Source organism: Macaca fascicularis, chromosome 15, assembly GCF_037993035.2.
Source record: "Macaca fascicularis isolate 582-1 chromosome 15, T2T-MFA8v1.1".
Lineage (NCBI taxonomy): Eukaryota > Metazoa > Chordata > Mammalia > Primates > Cercopithecidae > Macaca > Macaca fascicularis.
The window spans coordinates 98,285,567-98,300,206 of record NC_088389.1 but is presented as its reverse complement, the minus strand read 5'-3'; positions in this window follow the sequence as shown (position 1 = coordinate 98,300,206).

The following is a 14,640-nucleotide window of genomic DNA, read 5'->3' as shown; positions in this document are numbered from 1 at the left end:
TGAGCCCCTTGGGGATAATAGGTTTCGGTCTAGGTGCTGGGGTTACAGATAGGAACAAAGCCAAATAGAAAAGATGGGAAAGACTTTTGTAGACGTCACACCTCTTGTTGTTTTGTTTTGTTTTGCAAGAGGGGCTCACTCTGTCACCCAGGCTGGAGTGCAGTGGCACAATCGTAGTTCACTATAACCTCAAACTCCTGGGCTCAAGTGATCTTCCTCCTTCAGCCTCCCTGTAGCTGGGACTACAGGTGTGCACCACCACACCCAGCTAATTACACCCCCTTGTTTTCTGTATCCAAAAGACAGCTCCTTTGACACCAGTCATAACTCCTATGAACAGAAATCTTCCACTTCTCTCCTGATTTTTCCATAGCATTTAGAACTAGTCTGCAGCACACTTAACCATTACTTATCTGCCCCTTTGTTTTGTTTGCTGTGGCTTCAAGAGTGCTCAGTGTAGAACACCCACACTCAGTTGTTGTCACTGTTCACACAATTGTCCAAGATCATCCCAGGACCTAAGAAATATCCCACTTCTCCCTTCCCACTACCCACTTGTTCCCACTGCCACCATCTGAGGAACAAGAGAGTGCAATGGGACCTTCCTAGGATGTGGTTAAAAATGTGAACCTAGGTTCACATTTGGGAGGCCAGAGGTGGGAGGATTGCTTGAGGCCAGGAGCTCTAGACCAGCCTGGGCAACCTAGCAAAACCCTCTCTCTACAAAAAAATAGAAAATTTTTAAAAAATTAGCCATGCGTGGCGGCACATGCACACCACTGCACTCAAGCTTGGGCAATAGAACAAGATACCGTTTCTTTAAAAAACAACAAAAAAAAGTGAAACCAGGGTTTCTTTTTGAGGTGATGAGAGTGTTTGGACTTCCCCTTTTTTTAGATTGGGCAAATCAGTCAACCTCTGTACACCTCAGATTCCACAAGTCTAAAGTGGGGATAATGACATGACTTCTGTTGATGGTTGTTGTGACAACTAAATACATATACAGGCCACATAACTAAATAAATTAATATGGCCTGCTACAGTGGTTCATGCCCCTAATCCCAGCACTTTGGAGGCCAGGGCAGGAGGATCAGTTGAACCAGAGTTCAAGATCAGACTGGGCAACATACGGAGACCCCATCTCTACAAAAAAAAAAAAAAATTAGCCATGGTGGCACCTACCTACAGCCCCAGCTACTCAGGAGGCTGAGGTGGGAGGATCACTTGAGCCTGGGAGGTTGAGGCTGCAGCGAGTTGTGATGGCACCATTGTATTCCTGCCTGAGCAACACAGCAAGACTCTGTCTCAAAAAATAAAAATAAAAAGAATACACAAAGCACTCATAACAGTGTTAGGCATGTAGAAAGCAGTATGTGGATTTTGTTAATTATTGCTATTATCTTTAGTCATTCCTTCCTTGCCTACCACCCCTCTCCCTCAAGTTCAGCCAAACATAACATGTCTCCACTTCTGGAATATATCATGCACCTGCCTGCTTGGCTGACTAGGTTTCTTGTCTTCCCTGTCTGCCTGGTAAGGCTGGACTCTCAGAATAACTCTCCCCATTTTCCCAGCTGAAATTAGCTGCTCCCTCCTTAAAGTGCCATTGTCCTACTTGACTTACATAGCCACCTTTCCTGGTAATGATGAGATCTGCAATGGCAGGGTCTATGTCCTGTTCATCTGTTAAGCTAGCAGGGGCCTGGGAGAGGGGACTGTCTGAGGGGCAAGGACAGGATGACCACTTTAGACCATACCTGCCATTTATAAGACTTTGGACATACCTCCAAATGTTAGACCCTTTTGACTTATCTTCATTTAAAAAATCATACTGGGAGTCTCAAAAAAAAGAAAAAGGAAAGTTTATAGCAGGAGTCATGCACTGTTTTGTAAAGGACCTTGATAATATTTTAGGATTTGTGGGTCATCTGGTCCCTGTTGCAACTATTGAACACTGACTGCCCTTCTATCTTCAAAGCAGCTCAACAGTACAAGAATGGGGTGAGTGTGGCTGCGTTCCAATAACATTTTATAAATGGACCCTGAAATTTGAATTTCATACCATTTTCATGTGTCATAAAATAGTTTACTTTTGACTTTCATTCACCCATTAAAAATGTAAAACTTGGCCGGGCGCGGTGGCTCAAGCCTGTAATCCCAGCACTTTGGGAGGCCGAGACGGGCGGATCAGGAGGTCAGGAGATCGAGACCATCCTGGCTAACACGATGAAACCCCGTCTCTACTAAAAAATACAAAAAACTAGCCGGGCGAGGTGGCGGGCGCCTGTAGTCCCAGCTACTCGGGAGGCTGAGGCAGGAGAATGGCGGGAACCCGGGAGGCGGAGCTTGCAGTGAGCCGAGATCCGGCCACAGCACTCCAGCCCGGGCGACAGAGCGAGACTCCGTCTCAATAAAAAAAAAAATAAAATAAAATAAAATAAAATGTAAAACTTGAGGCCAGCCTGGCCAACATGGTGAAGCCCCTTCTCTACCAAAAACCACAAAATTTAGCAGGGTGTGGTGGCGCGAGCCTGTAGTTCCAGCCACTGAGGAGGCTGAGGTGGGAGAATCGCTTGAACCCAGGAGGCAGGGGCTGCAGTGAGCCGTGATTGTGCCACTGCACTCCAGCCTGGGCGACAGAGTGAGACCCTGTCTCAAAAAAAAAAAAAAAAAAAAACCAAAAAAAAAAAACCAGTAAAACTTGGCAGGAGACAATAGATCACACCTGTGATCCCAGCACTGGGAGGCCAATGCAGGAGGATCGTTTGAGCCCAGGAGTTCTAAACCAGCCTGGGCAACATAGCTAGACACTGTCTCTACAAAAAAAAAAAAAATTAGCGGAGTGTGGTGGGATGCTCCTCCAGTACCAGCTACTTGGGAGGTTGAGGTGGGAGGATTGTTTGAGTCTGGGAGGCTGAGGCTGCTGTGAGCCATGATCACACCACTGCATCCCAGCCTGGGCAATAAGCAAGACCGACTGCGCCTCAAAAAGAAAAGTAAAACTCATTTTTTTGCAGGAGCCCATACAAACACAGAAGATATGTGGATTTGGCGGAAGTGCCTGTGGCTTGTAGACTACTGGTATAAAGGATCTTTTTTTCTACTGCTTTTAAATTGTTGTTTGTTTGTTTTAGAGACAGGGTCTCGCTCTGTCGCCCACGCTGGAGCGCAATAGCTCAATCATAGCTCACTGCGGCCTGGACCTCCAGGGCTCAAGTGATCCTCCCATCTGTAGACTATAGTCATGTACCACCATGCCCATGCCCAGCACTTTTTTTTTTTGGGTAGAGAACAGGTCTTGCATGCTAAGTTGCCCAGACTTTTTTTTTTTTTAGGTGGAGTCTCGCTCTGTGGCCCAGAGCTGGAGTGCCCTGATGTGATCTCAGCTCCCTGCAGCTTCTGCCTCCCAATTAAAGCGATTCTCCTGGCTCAGCCTCCTGAGTAGCTGGGGCTACAGGCGGGCGCCACCACGCCTGTATAATTTTTGTATGTTTAGTAGAGATGGGGTTTCACCATGTTGGCCAGGCTGGTATCAAACTCCTGACCTCAAGTGATCCGCCTGCCTTAGCCTCCCAAAGTGCTGCGATTAAATGCGTGAGCCACCGCGTCGGTCCTTTTTTCTATTTCTATGAATCCTTGGGGGAAATAGTGTATCCAAGGACCCTTAAAAGTAAGATTGCCAGATTTAGCAATAAAAATACAGAACACCCAGCGAAATTTGAATTTTAGGTAAACAAGGGATACTTTTTAAAAGTATATGTCCCATGCAATATTTACGTATTTTCTCTGACACGCCTAATTCAAATATTATAGTACTCTCCAGGTGCAAACATATTCTCATCCTCCACCCCCATCCCCCACACTACTGGCCCATGGCCCACCCCTCACCAGGCTCCCTGTCTTTTTCCTTCCTGTCTTCCCTACTTTTCCCTTCCCCCACACCCCCAGCTCCATTTCCCCACCTCCACCCCCTCCCCCAGTGAGAGTTACCGGTTACCGCTGTATATTCCCACGTGGAGAGCCCTTTGACCTCACCGTGTGGGCGGGAAAACAAAGACATTCCCTGTCAATCAGTGGGCAGCGGGCCTGAGGACCGCCTCTCCCCAGCACGTGACCTGCAGGAAGATGGCGCCAGTCACGTGGGGCGAGTCTATGGGGCAGGGGCAGCCTGGCTGCGAGCTGGTAAAGCCCCAGTCAAGAACGATTATTTTTAGTGTTCTCAGGAAGAAGAACGGGAGGTTGCACTTTGCAGGCCCCAGTGTGTCAATTCATGGCACTATGATTATCTCTTCTGTGACTGTTTGCAGCTTTTATTAGTATTTGTAAATCTTAATAAATAAAAATACCCCAGTCTTGTCTCCGAAACGAATCTGTAAACAAAGGAAAGGCTTTGTATTCCTCCTGAGCCTATGAGAGTAGGACGGTGTAAGTCTGCAAGGAATGCTGGGGGACAGGGAACTGTGCCAGGGATGGAATGTCGAGGGCAGAGTCGGGACTGCGTGAATGTCCCCACCATGAGACCCAGCCCTTTCTTAGAAGATCGAATTCTAGTTTGTATGTTTACCACTCCTTGATATGCTTCATAAATCCAAAAACTGCTCTCCTGGAAGCCTGCTTCTTCCAGGAAGCCTCCCGTCCCGCTCGAATCCTACGTGTTTTTCTCTTCTAAACTCCTTAACTTCCTTAACGTAACCTTTAGCAATGAATCTTGCACTAGTGGTTCAGCAATAAGTCGCAACACCTCTTGAACTGTTGCTAATTTTTTTCTATGGTGAAATATTTCACTCATTTTTCCTATTTTCCAAGGGCCAGTAACGTGCTTTTTATCAGTGGACCTGAAGGCATGGTTGGCTAAAGGTAGTTTTGACCCTTCAAGTCGCAGCAGACGGCTGTGGCAATAATCATATAATCAACTCTGGCATATAGAAATATATAAGCACCACTTTGGGAGGCCGAGGCAGGTGGATCACTTGAGGTCAGGTGTTCAAGAGCAGCCTGGGCAACATGGCAAAACCCCGTCTCTACCCAAAATACAAAAATTAGCTGGGTGTGGTGATGCGCCTGTAGTTCCAGCTACTTGGGAGGCTGAGGCAGGAGAATCACTTGAACCCTGGAGTTGGAGGTTGCAGTGAGCCAAGATCATGCCACTGCACTCCAGCCTGGTTGACAGAGCCAGACTGTGTGTGTTGGCTCATCTCTCTTCTGTAATTAGGTGAGTTTTTGTTTCTATAATGTATCTCTAAAATGGTGTAGTTTTCTCCAATAGTTGGTAAAGCGGAAACCTAACAAGGCCTTCTTTGAAAAAAAAAAAAAGATTGATAAAATACATAATAGCCTACATATATGTGTCTACTTAGGGTTTCAATTGTTAAACTTTGAATCAGTCACAAAATATTCATTTTACTATTCCCAACTCTCTACCCGATGTAAGTGATCTATGATAAAAATACAGGTACACTTACATTGTTATTTATCCTAGCAGTATCCATATGCTAATCTGTCTGACTTGTTTTTATTTTGTTGACAAGCTGAAAAATCAGAAAGATAGTGGCTATTGAACCCAATAGGGGATGTATCTGACCACTTTTGGTGATATACATTTTAACTTCCAATTCATCTTGAAACTCTTAAATGAAATTTTATTTCAGTATTTGTTTTCACTGTTTCCTCTATTCTTTTAGGTCTCTTATAGCAGAAGGCACAGGAAAGCTTGAGATAGTCTCAGTTTATCAGATCATTAATTGTACAAGAAAGTATTTAAATAGACAATAATTTTGGATGGATTATTAAATTCAGAAAGCAATCATCTCCTTTTTAAAAAATAGTTGAGCTGGGCATGGTGGCTCATGCCTGTAATCCCAGCGTTTTGGGAGGCCAAGGAGGGTGGATCACGAGGTCAAGAGACTGAGATCATCCTGGCCAACATGGCGAAACCCCGTCTCTACTGAAAATACAAAAATTAGCTAGGCGTGGTGGGTGCCTCTAATCCCAGCTACTCGGAAGGCTGAGGCAGGAGAATTGCTTGAACTGGGGAGACAGAGGTTGCAGTGAGCCAAGATCACGGCACTGGACTCCAGTCTGGGTGAGAGTGAGACTCCATGTCAAAAAAAAAAAAAAAAAAGTTGTTTAAAATAAGTTAAAATCTAATAAAGCAGGGCAGGCGTGGTGGCTCACACCTGTAATCCCAGCACTTTGGAAGGCCGAGATTGGCAGATCACCTGAGGTCAGGAGTTCGAGACCAGCCTGACCAACATGGTAAAAACCCCGTCTCTAATAAAAATAGAAAAATTAGCCAAGTGTGGTGGTGCATGCCTGTAATCCCAGCTACTCGGAGGCTGGGGCGCGAGAATTGCTTGTACCCAGGAGGTGTAGGTTTTAGTGAGCCAAGATCACACCACTGCACTCCAGCCTGGGCGACATAGGGAGACTCGGTCTCGACAACAACAAAAAATCTAATATAGCAATTTGACATTTGTTTGTTCTTCACAAATTTCAAGCAGTACATGTATATTGTTAGTTTATCCCCCATCAAATTCAATTTTGCAAAATAGATTTTTTTTATTTATTTTTTTGAGATAGGGTCTCATTCTGCTGCCCAGACAGATTGTGCAGTGGCATAATCTCAGCTCCCTGGCTCCTCAGCCTCCCCAGGCTCAGGTGATCCTCCCACCTCAGCCTCCTGAGTAGCTGGAATACCAGGGTGCACCACCATGCTTGGCTAATTTTTCTATTTTTCCTATTTTTTGTAGAGACAGGGTTTCTCCATGTTACCTAGGCTGGTCTCAAACTCCGGGGCTCAAGCAATCTGCCTGCCCCAGCCTCTCACAGTGTTGGAATTACAGGCTTGAGCCACATGGCCCAGCTGCAAAACAGATGTTTTTTTGTTTGTTTTTTCGTTTGTTTTGAGACAGGGTCTCGCTCTTGTCCCCCAGGCTGGAGTGCAGTGGCGCGATCTCAGCTCACTGCAAGCTCCGCCTCCCGAGTTCACGCCATTCTCCTGCCTCAGCCTCCCCAGCAGCTGGGACTACAGGTGCCTGCCACCAAGCCCGGCTATTTTTTCTTTGTATTTTTAGTAGAGACAGGGTTTTACCATGTTAGCCAGGATGGTCTCAATCTCCTGACCTCGTGATCCACCCTCCTCGGCCTCCCAAAGTGCTGGGATTACAGGCGTGAGCCGCCGCACCCGGCCCAAAATAGATATTTTTAAAAGCAGATTTCTTCTTGAAGTTTTTTTTTTTTTTTTTTTTTGAGACGGAGTCTCGCTCTGTCGCCCACGCTGGAGTGCAGTGGCCGGATCTCAGCCCACTGCAAACTTCGCCTCCCGGGTTTACGCCATTCTCCTGCCTCAGCCTCCCGAGTAGCTGGGACTACAGGCGCCCGCCACCTCTCCCGGCTAGTTTTTTGGTATTTTTTAGTAGAGACGGGGTTTCACCGTGTTAGCCAGGATGGTCTCAATCTCCTGACCTCGTGATCTGCCCGTCTCAGCCTCCCAAAGTGCTGGGATTACAGACTTGAGCCACCGCGCCCGGCCTTTTTTTTTTTTTGCCATGAAGTCTTGCTCTGTCGCCCAGGCATAATCTCGGCTCACTACAACCTCTGCCTCCCGGGTTCAAGTGATTCTCCTGTCTCAGCTTCCCAAGTAGCTGGAATTACAGGTGTATGCCACCACGCCCAGCTAATTTTTTGGGTTGTTTGTTTGTTTTTGAGACAGAGTCTCACATTGTCACGCAGGCTGGAGTGCAGTGGTGCATCTCAGTGCAACCTCCACTTCCCTGGTTCAAGTGATTCTCCTGTCTCAGCCTCCCGAGTAGCTGGGATTACAAGTGCATGCCACCACACCCGGCTAATTTTTTTGTATTTTTAGTACAGACGAGGTTTCACCATGTTGGCCAGACTGGTCTCAAACTCCTGACCTCAGGCAATCCACCTACCTTGGCCTCCCAAAGTGCTGGAATTACAGGCGTGAGCCACTGAGCCCAGCAATTTTTTGTATTTTTAGTAGAGACAGGGTTTCACAATGTTGGCCAGGCTGGTTTTGAACTGCTGACTGCAAGTGATCCACCCCCCTCGGCCTCCCAAAGTGCTGGGATTACAGGCGTGAGCCACTGCACTGGCCCTCTTCTTGGAGTTGTAAGCAATTGATTCTACAAGAAAAACGTATGATGGTAAACCGTTTTTTTTTCTTTAGATTAATGTGAGTCAGTCTCCTGATTGTTTCAAAATAGCAGTTAATACTGAAAAGTCATCTACAATTATCTTAAAAATAAATATCCTGGGGCCAGTGCAGTGGCTCATGCCTATAATCCCAGCACTTTGGGAGGCTGAGGTGGGTGGATCACAAGGTCAGGAGTTTGAGACCAGCCTGGCCAAGATGGTGAAACCCTGTCTCTAACTAAAAACACAAAAATTTGCCAGGCCCGTGGCAGGCGCCTGTAATCCCAGCTATTCAGGAAGCTGAGGCAGGAGAATCGTTTAAACCCGGGAGGCAGAGGTTGCAGTGAGCTGAGATCACGCCACTGCACTCCAGCATGGCCGACAGAGTGAGACTCTGTCTCAGAAACATATAAATAAATAAATATCTTGGCCAGGCGAGGTGGCTCACGCCTGTAATCCCAGCACTTTGGGAGGCTGAGGCGGGCAGATCACAAGGTCAAGAGATTGAGACCATCCTGGCCAAAGTAGTGAAACCCCATCTCATTAGCCTTCCATTTTGCTAGCCTGCCAGTGTGCTGCTTATGATGTGCCACCTTAGGGTACCCCTCATCTTCCTAAGAGCCTGAGATAGGCTCTGGATGCTCAGATAACATCAGGATGCCGTGCTGGTGACAAATGTTGACACCCTAGAGGCTTTGTCATTTATTTCCGGTTTCCAAGCTGGGATTCTAATTACTTACATTGTTGAGAACACGTTATTTGGGAAGAACTAGCAAACTGCTCAGATCCTAAAACCTGCCTCCTAGCTCCCTTCATCTTCAATTTGTGCTTCAAAATTTCTCTTACAAGAGCCGGATGCGGTGGCTCACGCCTGTAATCCCAGCACTTTGGGAGGCCAGGGCAGGCGGATCACCTGAGGTCAGGAGTTCAAGACTAGCCTGACCAACATGGAGAAACTCCATCTCTACTAAAAATATAAAATTAGCTGGGCGTGGTGGCACGTGCCTGTAATCCTGGCTACTCGGGAGGCTGAGGCAGGAGAATCGCTTGAACCCGGGAGGCAGAGATTGCAGTGAGCCGAGATCGAACCATTGCACTTCAGCCTGGGCAACAAGAGTGAAACTCCATCTAAAAAAAAAAAAAATTCCTCTGACAGAATTAGAAAACAGTAATAGCTCACACTCGGGCAGTCTTTATTCTCTCGTAGGCACTGTTTTAAGCCCTTTACATCCATCAATTATGGCATCTTCACAACAGTTGTCAGGTTATTTCCAATTTTCAGATGGGGAAAGGGTGGCACAAAGAGGGTAAGTGACTAGCCCACAGGCATATGGCTGGTAAATAGCAAAACTGGGACTCCAACACAGGGAGTCTAATTGCAAGGCCTGTGTTCTTACCTAAGATACACATGATCCTGACTGCCTTTGTCTGCATGGATGTTGGTGGGAACTCAAATGTGTAGAGGTAACTGGTTGGTAATTAGATTTCACTGCTGCAACCTCAAACATAGCCATCTTTCTGAACAACTAGGTCCATGCCAGCACTATCTGCTTTCAGGTTCCTCCTGTTCCTCCAATCCAAACTACAGTCAGCATCAGCTACCAACAATGATCAAGCAGTTTCTATGTGGCAGGCATAGAACAAACATTTGGGCGTTTCACAAACATCCCGAATACCTAATATTGTCCCTGTGTAAGGACAGAAAACTCAAAGATGCTGCTAACTGGTTTGTTCCGATCAGGCAGTGATTGGCAGAACCCACACTTACACTTTCATTCCTCAAACACCTCAAGGACGAAAGCCTCCATCACTCTCAATTTGCCTAAAGGATAGAAGCCAAATTCCTCACTGGCAGGCAAGGTGCCATGCTATCTTTCCAACCTTATCTCCTGCTGGGCTCCAGCTTGACTCCTCTGTTCCAGACTGGCATGTCTGTGCCCTCTCCCCCAACCTACAGGCACACTCCCAATGCCCAGCCTTCCATCCGTTGTTCCCATGACCTAGAATGTCTTGTTTTCTCCTTTCAGCCTCCTCAAATCCTGTGTGACTACAGTTCAATCTTCCATTCATACAAGGTCCTCCTCCACTAAATGCTTCAGGTCCTAGCAGTCCCACTTGTCCCTTCTCCCTGCTGGTAGGAGTAGTAGCATTTAGTGGAGGAGGACTTGCATGAGATGGAATCAACAGGGACATTGATCACACACAGCTGTGCACCTTATTGTCCGTTCAGGCCAGCTGAGTCACAGCAGCACGTTTGACACAGGGAGCTGAATATTTTGATCATATAGTATCTCACTTCATATATATGGTCAGAGGCAACACAGAGAAGTTTCCCTTGACCTGTTGTACCAAGGGACAAAAACAGCTTTTTGTGGACGAAATGCAAAGTAGATGGAATTGCTCATCAGTGCCTTCTGTAGCTTCCCCTCCCCACAGGTTCTTCCAATATGTGGGAGGTGTATATGTGTATATATCTGCTTTCTACGTACTCTTTCTTTCTTTCCAATCTGGAAAACAGCTTTCTGTGGACGAAATGCAAAGTAGATGGAATTGATCATCAGTGCCTTCTGTAGCTTCCCCTCCCCACAGGTTCTTCCAATATGTGGGAGGTGTATATGTGTATATATCTGCTTTCTACATACTCTTTCTTTCTTTCCAATCCGGAAAACAGCTTTCTGTGGACGAAATGCAAAGTAGATGGAATTGATCATCAGTGCCTTCTGTAGCTTCCCCTCCCCACAGGTTCTTCCAACATGTGGAAGGTGTATATGTGTATATATTTACTTTCTCTGTACTCTTTTTTATCTTTCCAATTGGGAAATAACAACCACAATAAAAGATATGTTACTGTGTACCACTTACTTTTCTCAGCACTCCACAAGTATTAACTAATTTAGTCTTCCCCCTAACCCTTTGAAGTAGGCATTAGTATTAACCCCTTTTTATAGGTGAGGAGACTGAGTCATAGAGCGGTTAAGGAGCCTAAGGTCACAGAGCTTGGATTCAAAACTATGCATTTAATCCATATGCTATATTGCCTCACCAATAAAACAATGTATTGTTTTATTCTGATAGTAAAAGTAATGCCTGCTAAGTGTTAAAAAAAATCAGATAGGGCGGGCGTGGTGGCTCACGCCTGTAATCCCCGCACTTTGGGAGGCTAAGGCGGGCAGATCACTTGAGACCAGGAGTTCCAGACCAGCCTGGTCAACATGGTGAAATCCTGTCTCTACTAAAAATAAAAATAAAAATAAAAATTAGCTGGGTGTGGTGGCGGGTGCCTGTAATCCCAGCTACTAGGGAGGCTGAGACATGAGAATTGTTTGGACCCCAGAAGCAGAGGTTGCAGTGAGCTGAGATCCCAGCTACTAGGGAGGCTGAGACATGAGAATCGCTTGAACCCCAGAAGGGGAGGTTGCAGTGAGCTGAGATTGCACCACTGGACTCCAGCCTGGGCAGCAGAGCAAGACTCTGTCTTGGGAGAAAAAAAAAAAAAAAAGATTGTAAAGTAGAAAACCATCCATAATCCTATCACACAGGGAAAATTATATAACCTGCTCAAGCAGATAGAAACATGCATTAGTTTGTATTTCAACAATGGAAAAAAAAGCACAGTGGAGCCACACTGTACATTATAGCTAGTTTTCTTTGTGTTTTTTAATTAAAAAATTTGAATAGCTTCCTTGAGGTATAATTTATATACCATAAAATTTGTTTTAATCATACAAATAATTTTAGTAAATTTACAGTTTTGCAACCATTACTACAATCCAATTTTAGATCATTTCGTTACCCCTAAAATATATTTATTTATTTATTAGTTTTTAAAAATTTTTATTATTTTGAGAGAGTCTCGCTCTGTCACCAGCCTGGAGTGCAACAGTGAGATCTTGGCTCACTGCAACCTCTGCCTCCTGGGTTCAAGTGATTCTCTTGCCTCAGCCTCTCCAGTAGCTGGGACTACAGGCACATGCCACCATGCCCAGCTAACTTTTTGTATTTTTAGTAGAGACGGGGTTTCACTATGTTGGCCAGGATGGTCTCGACCCCTTGACTTCATGATCCGTCTGCCTCTGCCTCCCAAAGTGTTGAGATTATGGGTGTGAGCCACCACACCCAGCCTTATTTATTTATTTATTTATTTATTTATTTATTTATTTATTTATTTTTGGAGATGGAGTGTCACTCTGTTGCCCAGGCTGGAGTGCAATGATATGATCATAGCTTACTGCAGCCTCAAACTCCTGGGCTCAAGCCATCCTCCCACCACAGCCTCCCAAGTAGCTGGGATTACAGGCAAAAGGCACAAGCCACCATGCCTGGCTTCCCAAATAATATTTTATATGCGTTTGCACTTACTCCCAGTATCTACCTCCGGTTCCTGGCAACTGCTAATCTAATTTCTGTCTCTATTGATTTTGCCTTTTGTGAACATTTCATATAAATGTGGTTTTACCATAGGTAGTCTTTTGAATCTGGTTTCTTCTACATAGCGTAATGTTTTCAAGGTTCATCCATGGTGTAGTATGTATCATTACTTCATTCCCTTTGACAGCTCAATAATATTCCATTGTATGGCTATATCACAGTTTGTTCTTTCATTCACCTGTTGATGGACATTTGAATTGTTTCAAATAAATAATGCTGGGCTGGGCGTGGTGGCTCACACCTGTAATCCCAGCACTTTGGGAGGCCAAGGCGGGCAGATCACCTAAGATCAAGCATTCAAGACCAGCCTGGCCAACATGGTAAAACCCCACATCTACTAAAAAATACAAAAATTAGGCTGGGTGTGGTGGCTCACGCCTGTAATCCAAGGACTTTGGGAGGCTGAGGTGGGCAGATCACCTGAGGTCAGGAGTTTGAGGCCACCCTGACCAACATGGAGAAACCCTGACTCTACTAAAAATACAAAAATTAGCCAGGCATGGTGGCACATGCCTGTAATCCCACTTACTTGGGAGGCTGAGGCAGGAGACTCGCTTGAACCCAGGAGGTGGAGATTGCGGTGAACCGAGATCTCGCCATTGCACTCCAGCCTGAGCAACAAGCGTGAAACTCTGTCTCCAAAAAAAAAAATTAGCTGGGTGTGGTGGCAGGTGCCTGTAATCCCAGCTACTCAGGAGGCTGAGGCAGGGCTTACTGCTTGAGCCCAAGAGGCAGAGGTTACAGTGAGCTGAGATCATGCCATTGCACTCCAGCCTGGGCAACAGTGAGACTCTGCTTAAAAAAAAAAAATGTTGCTATACATTTTAATGTACGAGTCTTTGCATGGACATATGTTTTCACTTCTCTGAGGAAGAGACCTAGTATTGAAATTATTGGGTCATATGTTAAGTTTTCCACAATTTTACATACCCATCAGCAGTATATGAGAGTCTGGTTTCTTCACATCCTAGTCAATACTTGCTATGGTCTATCTTTTTTATTATAGGTATCCTAGCGAGTGTGAAGCAATAGCTTATCATGTTTTTGATCTGTATTTCTCTAATGAGTAAATATACTGAACATCTTTTGGCAATTTGAATATTTTCTTTGGTAAAATGTCTAATCAAATCTTTTTTTTTTTTTTTTTTTTGACAGGGTTTCGCTCTATCTCCCAGGCTGGAGTGCAGTGGCAACATCTCAGCTCACTGCAGCCTTCCAGGCTCAAGTGATCCTTCCACCTCAGCCTCCTGAGTAGCTGGGACTACAGGTGCACACTATTACACTTGGCTAATTTTCAAATTATTTACAGAGATGGGGTCTCCCTATATTACCCAGGCTGGTCGTGAACTCGTGGTTTCAAGAGATCCTCCTGCCTCAGCCTCTCAAAGTGCTGGGATTGCAGGTGTAAGCCACCATGCCCGGCCATATTAAACGCATTTTTTCAATTGGGGTGTCTTTTCATTATTAAATTGTAAGAGTTGTTTATGTATTCTGGATACAAATCAGATATCTGATGATCAGATATGTGATTTTCAAATATTTTCTCACAAAATGTTTTGGCTTGTATTTTCATTTAATTTTCTTTTTTCTTCTCTTTTTTTTTTTTTTTTCTTTTCTTTGAGATGGAGTCTCCCCTTGTTGCCCAGGCTACAGTGTGGTGGCGCTATCTTGGCTCACTGCAACCTCCACCTCCAGGGTTCAAGTGATTCTTCTGCCTCAGCCTCCTGATTAGCTGAGATTACAGGCACCTGCCACCACGCCTGGCTGATTGTTGTATTTTTAGTAAAGATGGAGTTTCACTAAGTTGGCCAGGCTGGTCTCGAACTCCTGACATCAAGTGATCTGCCTGCCTTGGCCTCCCAGAGTGCTGGGATTACGGGCATGAGCCACCGCATCAGGCCATATTTTCATTTTCTTAATGGTGTCTTTTGAAGACACAAAAGTTTTGAATTTTGGTGAAGTCCAGTTTGTCAGTTTTGTTCCTTTTATCACTTCTACTTTTGTTTGTTTGTTTGTTTTTGGAGATGGAGTCTTGTTCTGCGGCCCAGACTAGAGTGC